We start from the raw sequence: 11,368 nt of genomic DNA on the forward strand, positions 1-11,368 counted from the left end.
TATCACTCCAGTGTTAATCTGCTAAATTGTAATTACTTTGCTACTATGGCCTATTTATTGCCTTAACTCCTCATGCCATTTGCACACACTGTATATACACTTTCTTTTTTTCTATTGTGTTATTGACTGTACGCTTGTTTATTCCATGTGTAACTCTGTGTTGTTGTTTCTCTCGCACTGCTTTGCTTTATCTTGGCCAGGTCGCAGTTGTAAATGAGAACTTGTTCTCAACTAGCTTTCCTGGTTAAATAAAGGTGAAATAAAAAATTTAAAAATAAATAAAAGGTGAATGGATTATCCTGGCAAAGGAGAAATGCTCACTAACAGGGATGTAAACAAATGTTTGCACAAAATTTGAAAGTATGTGTGTATGTAAAATTTCTGGGATCATTTATTTCAGCACATGAAACATGGACCAACACTTTACATGGGTTTATATTTTTGTTCAGTGTAAAATGGTGCATGTGAGTAGGCCTAGACTAGGCCTAGTCCAGGGATGGGCAACTTTTCTGGGGCTGGGGGCCATGTAAAAATCTGAACTCATCATGAGGTGCCTCAGTGGCTCGCTTGACCGTCGACAAAATGTTGTTGGGTTTTACAGCTAATTTCCTGCAATTCTACACATTTTGCCATAAGGTGGAGAAAGTGTTTGCAGTTTTTTAATGTGGTATCTGAGTGAGAGGGACTAATAAAATCAATGGGGGCCCCCGGTCGGTAATTCGATCATGATTACTGCAAGTTTAGAGAGAAGGCTAGACTCATTTGCCAATCAAAATGACTGATGAGAACAAGAAAACGGACCGGACTGAGTTCCCACATTTTTTAAAATCATAATAATATTTTTGATCCGCAGGCTTACCAGTTGCCCATCCCTAGCCCAGTCTGTCAACCGTTAGTAAGATATTTCTTGAGTTTTACATCTTATTGCTGACACTGTCCTTTGCAGACTTACCCGGGGTTCCATCCAAGTCTGTCTGGTTCCTGTAACTGAGAGGTGCTGATGAAGGTAACATCATTTAAAACTGCTCTTATTTCATGACCAATTAAATCATAAATGTTATTCCGTTCAGGAGGATTAGGTAAGTGCTATATATCAAGGACAAGAATACAGACACTGGCCAATTAAAAGGTATTGATTCAAATCACATTTACATGCATGTATTTGAGGCATATTAACATGCATGTATTTGAAACAATAGCCCTGGCCATTGTTTTTGCTGTCTTCATTAAGTCTGCAATTGTTTGCCACTGACGATTGACTGCCAAGTTTGGTGAACATCAAAGCATTTAAAATGTTCCCCCAAACCAGAGAACCCATTAAATTAACATGCATATTGCGTCTTGAGCTCAATAAGTTGCCTAATTGTGAGAGGCACGGACAATAGAGTAGTTTCGTCATCATGTCGATAATAGAGAAAGATATAGAACATAGTTGGTATGTATACTTGTGTGTTTATGTGGCTGTGTGTAATTGTGTTTGCATGTGTTGTTGATTCTAAATGAGCGTGGGAGAGCGTGTGATTTGTAATGCAGCCTCCAGTGCTCTCCATCCCCCGTTAATAACCTGGTCTCCTTTGATGTGGCTGCAATGGACGAGGTGTCTCTTTCTCTGCATCACTTGTGGCATGTAAATCCGGCTGGGATTTTATCTCCTTACCTGCTCAAGGGTCTACGTGATATCGTAGACCCCCCCAACTTCCTACCCCCCACCGCGGAACAATACAGTGACTCAACAGACTTGCCCACCTAACAGACCACTTAGAACTTCTCCGAAGCTGATTGTTGTCTACGGTTGTGGGTTTTTGAGTCACTGTTTGAACATGAGAACGTTATTATTTAGTGCTTCATGTTTAATTGTCCAGGCAGCAACAATGTCCATATCTGACCAACTGAATCTCAAATAGCGGAAAGTATAGAGGTGGCTGTTCATTAGACATCAGAGTGGACAGTTGGTTGGTTGAGAAGTATCTGAGACGTAAGTAGGAGTCGGGGGTCAGTACACTCTTAGAAAAGAAGGTGCTGCAGTACCTAGAACCATAAAGGGTTCTTCAATTGTACCCATAGGAGAACCCTCTGAAAATAACAATTTTTGGTTCCAATTGGAACCCTTTCATTGATACAAGATTCTACGTGGAACCCTTTCACCACTAAAAGGTTCTTAGAACCTTTTTCACCACCAAAAGGTTCTATCTGGAACCAAAAAAGGTTATCCTATATATATATTTATATTTTCTGTCCTGTTTTTGCGTGTGCATGGGTGTGTGTGTGTTTGGGTGGGGAGTGACGAGCACGTTGTCTGTCTGCCGCTCTGCCCTGCAAGCCGCACATGGGCAGAAAGCTCATTATCCATTGTCGGCAGGCACAATGGCCTCGAGGGCAGCCTACATGGGTCCAACAGCCTCAGCACAATAGTTGTAAACAACCAGCGGCCTAATTGAAAACAGCAGGATCACCGGGCTGTTTCACAATAATGACAGGGATGAATAGGGAAATGGGTTTTAAAGAAAATATTTTTTGGATGAAAGGTGGGAGTGTAGTCTATCCTCATGCTTCCAAGCCGAAACAGTTTGGGAGAGTTTATGCATATATTATGACAACGTTTTAGTTCTTTTGGACTTTGGCTGTTCGGGCACAATGCATTTTTTCTGGGGGCAAGCTGGAGTTCGGAGCCGATGTCTACGCCCCTTCATCTGTGATTGGTCAACATTGGGATTCTTCAATAAAGTCTTTGTTGTCATTCAATGAGAGACGACTCGTTTTCATGCACATTTCATACAAAATAAATCTTAGTCAGATGTTAAATTGTGCAGCTAAGATCTCCTCGGCAAAAACGTCAAAATGAATGACAGATTTATTGAGTTATTTTAGATTCATTCTGAATATTTTGAGGAAGTGTATACCGACTACGGCGTCTCAAAATGGATAAACGGTACCATTTGCCGCTTTTTTATCTTTTCCCAAGCGAAGATATTTTAAGGGATTATGCGAGTACACTCATTCGGTTCGGCATGAACTGAAACATGCGCATCCCTTTAGCCATGTTGTTTGTTCTGTGTTGCCTGTCTTCTGGGTTGGTTCTTCTGTGTCTTGTTCAACAGGTGGATTTTCCAGGTTGTTGTTTTCTTTTAGTGACAAATTTTGCTTTTCAAGGTCGATTCTATTCTGTGGCTATAAACCATTTATTAACTAAAATGCAATAGCGTTAATTAATGAAAGTGCAACCCGTATATTTTCACTCAAAAACTCCAATCGTCCTTTGGCCGATGATATGGGTTTGCTCTGCTGGTGTATTGTGCTTATAGGAATCATGCTATTTAATGCATAGTATACATATACTTAGTGATCTTTCGGATGTGTCCGTCATCCAGTCCATGATGCTCCAGTCTCAGCCAAGCCTACTCTTAGGCACAGAAGCAAGTTGCTTATTCTTCTACATTCACAAACATACTATATACAGTATTTAAGATGGAAGGTTTATCATATAGATATACATCAGTTTGGATATGTTCTCCAATTAGGTCAGGTCATCTCCAGTCCATCTCCTCTCTCACCCACTGAGAGAGAGAGGGGTTCGAGTTATTCATTCTTGACTGTGTATGGTCTGAGTAACATTAATCCAATCAGATTGAAGACCATTCAACCTACTAGTTTTGCCATTTTTTTCAGCTGCTGAGCGCGCACCATAAATTCACTAGTATCCCGTCAACTTGTTGGCTTCCATTACGCTGAACCGTAATGTTGTGTCCCTAATTCACTTGACTGCTGTTCCATAAGTGTGCTTAGCGATTAGGCTAACAGACACACCTCTGTTTCCCCTCACGGATGATAAAGACACAGGCTGCAAGCCCCGGCTCTCTGTTTGGGATGGGAGAGAGAGTGAATGATCCTCTATCAGGAGGTTTTGTGATCCTGCAATACTTTTCAGTTGGCCAACCTGTATGTAGCCAATCAACATAGCCAGAGTACCTTTGAGATGGGGTGTTTAGTGTGGGGAAAGTCTATTAAACCTTGTAGGTTCTGTGTAAGGCCCTGTTTTTCACCAAGTGTTTTCTTGTTATCTCTGCATCCCAGTGACCCTAGTGCTTGTTGAATCAGTTGTCAGTGAATATGGTGGTTGGCTTGTTGGGCACCAAAACATGCGTTTTCTAAACAAACGGCTTTCACCCTGGCAAATCTGTCTCATAGTGGTCTCTCTCTCTCTCCGCTGAGCTGAGCAGCTCCACTACCAGAGAGTCCACCCCTCTCTGTCCAGGGCGATGCCCGGCAGCTGTTCCGTATGGGCGAGCTCCATCGTGGAGCTGTATGGGCGTGATGATGTCATAATCATCAGACTTTCCGGCCACTCAGGCTCATTCTGGGTCGGCCTCCCTATCTGATGATGGTGACCCGGGGCGACGAGGCTGGCCAGTGATGTCACGGGCACATGACCTGGGGCCATGGTAAACTCAGGCAGGTCTCTGGCCCGGCGGTGCTGCCTCACATTTGTGGCCAGTCCGTCTGAAGGGCCCCGAGTGGTACTAATGCGATGGGCTGGTTGAGGCGGGTTGGGACTCTGGTGCCCCATTAAGTTTGGGCTGGAGGATCATAAGGTTACAAGTTCAGCCACTCAAATCTGGACTGGCCTGGGGTAATGCGATCTGAAGGTCCGCACTGAGTCTTCCTATCACTACCACCAGAGAAGCTATTAAAGACAGAGGCGATTAGTAGAGAGAGAGGAGAGTACGAAGAGGCGGAGGGAGAAATAGAGAGAGATACACGAAGAGGAGACACTTCAGTCTGCATCTCCCAAGAGCGGATACAGCACAGGTCATTGGCGTGACCTGTGACAGGTCTTTGGTTTTAGCAGGTCATGAGAGACCCGAACCACAGGCCCTGACCACCTAATCGAGAGTCGACACCAATCCTTTATCTCATCTCTGGAATCACTTCATGATCTTCGATCTAGACTTGAGTCTTTCTTCCTTACCTCAACAGTACCCACCCACCAAGGCCTCTCCTCATTCTCTTCTGTCCCTCAGTGATATCCTTTGTGTATTTGAATAGCTGGGGTGATACAGTTCCTCTTGTTGCATCTCGATGCCCACAAGTTTATCGTTTTTTATTACAGTCTTTGAAAAGCAGTGTTTTCCCTCATTGTCTGAGATAATTACTTATGGAATAAACCTTGACTTTCTTTAGACACTTTATGGCTCTAGAAGCAAGGCTTATCTTTACCTGTTTGTCAGTTTCCCTTTGATCTGTGACTACGACTGATGCACAACTGTACCACAGACATGCATATTCACTGTTTCAGTGTTTATACATTATGGAACTGTTTTCTACTTTGTGTGTCAACTTTTGTCTAACATTAATGTAGCTTGAGAACACTAGATCTTGTATCATTTAAATTACAGCCGTGTTACAGAGAAAGTATACTGTGCATTGAGGTAGTATACGTATCAGACAAAAAACACATACATTTGTAATCAAACAATGGTAAGGACGAAATAGACCATTATATTATATACAGATACATTCTGACATTGATTGGCCTACCAGAAGAAATACAATAGAATACAATTTCAAAATGTGTATAGATGACATAATTAAAACATCGAATGTTGTGGCGAGCACATAAAAAAGTAAACCTTATCGTTAGTGTTCTTTACGGAAACAACAGCGAAGTAATTAGATCCTAATTATTAGTCTCATTAATCTACCTACTCATTGGACAAACAGTGAAATCTGAGCTCCCATAGTTTACATGACCTTTAAGACAAACGTATTTCAGAGCCCAGCCCCGTAGGAAGTAGAAATTCAAATTATAGCTGGTGTCACGTTCAATTATGTCCCCAGGATATGTCGCCGTTAGGTTGCCTTTTTTGAGAGTTCAGCTCACAATGCTAATTGGGTCCCGTCCTGAGCTGCGTTATTGAACGTGACACTCAGGACAGTGCTGGCCCTCTTCTCTAACTCTATGGAGTGAAGAGAGGGAAGGAGGAGGAGGTGGGGAGTAAAAAAACTACAAATTAAAAGTAGATTACTGACCAGTAAATTTGGCAATTACGGTCAATTAGCAAGCACGTGGGGAAGTGTAAAGTGATCCCAGCCCAAGCCACGTGTCCCACATGAGTCTCCTGACACTGTGACCTACTTAAGCTTTCAGGAGGGCTCTGTGATTTTGTACATATGCCCCTTGGGCTATGCAATGCTCCCTCTTTTTTTGTTTGAAGAGAAAGTGAGATTTAAAAAAAAAAAAAAACTATATAGCTAATGAAGTTTTCAGAAGGACTTGATATAAAGACCTGCCGTAAGAGTGGATAGTGGCCCCATAGTGCCGTGCTCTGTTTCTGACATAACGGCTTGTGTATGGCTCAGAGGTTATCGTAGAGATGAATGTTGTATGCTTCATTTCCCAAGAGTAATAAGCACTGTGAGATACTCAACAGACAAGCTGATCATCCAAACGATATTCGGTGTCAGAATTGGCAGCAAATGATTTCACTGCTGGTGATTTCATTTTCAGTTCCCACATGAACAGATTTGTTCTGCAACTTTGTCTGAACTAAAAGTAAACTGTGTAGACTTTGAAAGTGTTGTGTATTTTGTCTTTCGTTTAAAGTTCATTTTTGTAATGGTTCACTTTTTTCACGTCTGTACATCCACCCTTGTGAAAAGACTTGAAAGGAATTAACTCAAGCGAAACTCCACTTCTTGTCAGGACAGATCCAGAGATGCACACCGCTGAGATCTGAAGGTCCAGGGACACTCAGTGTGACACCAGCTTCTTCACAGAATAAGACTAATCCATTATCCCTCCTACACTGCTGTAGTTCTTTTGTTCCACTCCTTACACCAGTTCCTTCCCGAAACTCAAAGGGGGGCGTGGGATGTTGGGGACGCACAGTATATCAATTAAAGAGCTTGTTTTGTCCCCTAGGGGGGAGGTAGTACTGGTCCAAATATTTACATTAGGGCCTATCAGGGTGACGGCTGGCTGGCAGAGCGGAGAGATGGGCCATTTGCCATGGCAGAGTGGCCATTAGCCAAGCTAAATGGCCAGAAAGAATCTGGACCGGACAGGTTTACTCACAGGGCCAGTAGACCGTAGCACACAGAGCCGGGCTGGCCAAACACATATACATGCACGCACGCACACACACACACATGCACACACACACACACACACACACTCATGCAAGCATGCACATGCACATACACACACACTCATGCAAGCATGCATATGTATGCACACTCCAATGCATGTGCGCACACACATACATGCATGTGCATGAATGCATGCATGTATGCATGCGAGCACACACACACATCACAAACACACAGTTGTGTAAAGTAAGGAAGTAGAAATACTTTGTTACTGTACTAAAGTATTTTTTTAGTGTATCTTTATCTTTACTATTTATATTTCTGTCGACTATTACTGAACTAGAAAAAATATATATAAACTCAGCAAAAAAAGAAACGTCCTCTCACTGTCAACTGCGTTTAATTTCAGCAAACTTAACATGTGTAAATATTTGTATGAACATAACAATATTCAACAACTGAGACATAAACTGAACAAGTTCCACAGACATGTGACTGACAGAAATGGAATATTGTGTCCCTGAACAAAGGGGGGGTCAAAATCAAAAGTAACAGTCAATATCTGGTGTGGCCACCAGCTGCATTAAGTACTGCAGTGCATCTCCTCCTCATGGACTGCACCAGATTTGCCAGTTCTTGCTGTGAGATGTTACCCCACTCTTCCAACAAGACACCTGCAAGTTCCCGGACATTTCAGGGGGGAATGGTCTTAGCCCTCACCCTCCGATCCAACAGGTCCCAGATGTGCTCAATGGGATTGAGATCCGGGCTCTTCGCTGGCCATGGCAGAACACTGACATTCCTGTCTTGCAGGAAATCACGCACAGAACGAGCAGTATGGCTGGTGGCATTGTCATGCTGGTGGGTCATGTCAGGATGACACACCGCCCCAGACCATGACAGACCCTCCACCTCCAAATTGATCCTGCTCCAGAGTACAGGCCTCGGTGTAACACTCATTCCTTCGGCGATAAACGCAAATCCGACCATCTCCCCTGGTGAGACAAAACTGCGACTCGTCAGTGAAGAGCACTTTTTGCCAGTCCTGTCTTGTTCAGCGACAGTGGGTTTGTGCCCATTGGCGACGTTGCCGGTGATGTCTGGTGAGGACCTGCCTTACAACAGGCCTACAAGCCCTCAGTCCAGCCTCTCTCAGCCTATTGCGGACAGTCTGAACGCTGATGGAGGGATTGTGCGTTCCTGGTGTAACTCGGGCAGTTGTTGCCATCCTGTACCTGTCCTGCAGGTGTGATGTTCGGATGTACCGATCCTGTGCAGATGTTTTCACACGTGGTCTGCCACTGTGAGGACGATCAGCTGTCCGTCCTGTCTCCCTGTAGCACTGTCTTAGGCGTCTCACAGTACGGACATTGCAATTTGTGACCTTAATTGCCTACCATCTGTAAGCTGTTAATGTCTTAACGACCGTTCCACAGCTGTATGTTCATTAGTTGTTTATGGTTCATTGAACAAGCATGGGAAACAGTGTTTAAATTCTTTACAATGAAGATCTGTGAAGTTATTTTGATTTTTACGAATTATCTTTGAAAGACAGGGTCCTGAAAAAGGGTTGTTTTTGCTGAGTTTATACACTTTTACTCTGATACATTTCCCCTGACACCTTCGTTACTCACTACGAAATCTAATCAATCCTGAAGCTGGAAGAAAAAAAATTAATGATGTTGGAAAAAAGAAGCAAGCAACGGCGCACCCATGGGTGAACATGTTTTGCAAGGCAGTACTCGACAACATGCACCCACCGGGAGCCTGTCACTTGCAAAATAGTCATCCACTCAGCAGTACTTTGCCCAAGCATGTCCGAAATAGCACAATCATGTCCGACATCGCTTTACCACCACCTCCTGACGAGGACGAACAACCTTGGCCGTATCAAAAATAAATGTTTTATTTTCTCGGGATGAAGGATTCATCCTACATGATGAAATGTCTGTTATGTTTACTAAAAGTTCAGGAAATACTAGCGTTCAAGAACTCGCCATCAAATTTTAAAAAACACATTGAGGTAAGCCTACTGTTAGCTTTCCAGCTAGCAAGAATGATGTTAGCATGCTAGCTAACCTAGCTAGCTAGCCCATGTTTGCTAAAGTGACCAGATTTCTGAAATGAAAACCGGGGACATTTCCAGTTCGGCAGGTCAATATATAATTAAAATATCCAATGTTATTATCTATGAAATATAAAGGTGGACAGTTCCGGTTTCATGTATTTAGTCTAACAGGCACACTATGATAAACAAAGAAAACAACTATATTACATATTTAAAATGTAACAACATAATAAAGAATAAATGATGATGAGATTGGTAACTACATAATATATTTATACCAACCTAATCTGTATATTTCTCAGAAGAAGGTATTTCTTTGGCCAGCTTCTCCATGAACTCCTGGCAGGGGAGGTTGAAGTTTGTCTTCACAATAAACATGGCCTTGATGGTAAGAACAGTGAACCTATTTCTTACTGCTGTCCATAGATCATTCATTTGGGAGAACACTCTCTCGACTGGTGCATTACTTCCAGGTAAGCATATGACAACAGACACTTATCTAGCCAGGTTAGTGTGTGGGATGTCATTCTCTTTAAAGTGGGTAACCACCGTGCTCCATCTCTGTGTCTCAGATGTTTTCCATTCTTCAAGCGATCCCCCCTTTAGGAATTCTTGCAGGCCAGTAACCTCGTCACACAATGCATCCTCATTGATGGTCACATTGGGGCATTTTTCCTGCAGTGTGCCTGCTTCCTTCTGGATCTCTTCACGCAGAGGTTTTTTTTAAAAGGAGAGAATGTAAATCTTTTAGATTATTTGTGTGCGTTCCCCATGCTTGCAAGTAGTTCACAGCCATAGTGAAGAATGATTGGGATGTTTTGAGAAAGCTCTCTTTAGACATGGCTCCATTTTCCTCTAGCTCTCTCAGAAGTCCTCTGACCAAAACTGGAATGATGTTGTCATCACGTCTTGCAGTCAATTTTGCCTCAACGTCTCTCAGGATTGCAAGCATCTTGATCGTGTCACTGAATACGGTCAAGTTTCCATGGACAAAGGCCAGCCAAAATTCAGTCAGTGGATCTTCGAACACTGTTCACAGGGCATTTGTCTTCAGAAAGAAAAAAGGATTTCAATGGCACATACATTTTCAGCACTCTTTCTAGAGCAGGGAGCATGGACATACAGCGAACATTGCTGTGTCCTAAAATGTTATGGTACTGCTGGCCAACAAACTCACAAAAGCCCTTCAGTCTTTCTACTCTGACGGTGAAAATATGAACATATCCAAATATCTTTGTGAGCAGGTACTCAACATCATATCCAAAGCTGTTCTGGCCGTGTTATGAATGATGTGGGCAGGACAACCTAAGCCAGTCACCTCCCGCTGCAGAGCATTTTTAACTTTGGTATGGACATTGACCCTCCCCAGCCTATTCAGTCCTCCAAAGTTGGTATTTGTTGTCGGCAGAGAATGTTTTCCAGGTTACATTTTAGGATGACCACCAGGACCTCAGCTGCAATTCCCTCTGTTTTTTCTCCATTCAATTTTTTAAAATATCAAGCAGTTTTGTTTCCACAGATGTGCTGCCATCATATATCTTACATATCTGACTACTATTGGCAGCAGATTTACATGTCCATGATTGGACGCATCAATGGACAGGGAAACAAATTCAACCTGGACTAGGTCCTGTGTTACCAAAGTGGTTGCCCATGTTGCTAACACGTTACTCACTATGGCGTCGCATTTTGTCCTAGCACATGTAAAACTTTGGCTCATAAAGTTTCCGTGTCAGTTGTGCTGTGCAGTCCATAGATCTGTAACTATGATTGTGTCGCATAGTGTGGTATGCAAAGACATCCTCCTGCACAGCTAAACCATATTCTTCTTGGGAAGGCTCTACCTTCTTGAAGAATGTGGTGACAGAGGGCATAACAACACGGGCAAACAGAGAGGCTTTATGCTTTTTCGTCTGCTGATGTTCTACCACTGCCGTTCTTCTCCGGCTGCCAATTGAAAGAGGGGAATTACAAAGGGTGCGGTGAACAATTCTATTGTCTTGACCTGAGCGTATAAATGGAAATTCTCATGTTTTTCATAAAAAGTGCATTTCCGTTTCTTGGAAAGAGTCATTGTATCTCCTCTGTCTGTTCTTCTTCACTTTCCTTGTGTCACTCTTCTTACTCTCTTAACTTTTTATTCTCCAATCTTTCTCCTTTTCTTTTCGTCAATCGTCTCAAAAACATTGTTTGGAATAATACATTGGCAGGCTC

Source organism: Salvelinus fontinalis, chromosome 6 (assembly GCF_029448725.1).
Source record: "Salvelinus fontinalis isolate EN_2023a chromosome 6, ASM2944872v1, whole genome shotgun sequence".
In the NCBI taxonomy this organism is placed as follows: Eukaryota; Metazoa; Chordata; class Actinopteri; order Salmoniformes; family Salmonidae; genus Salvelinus; species Salvelinus fontinalis.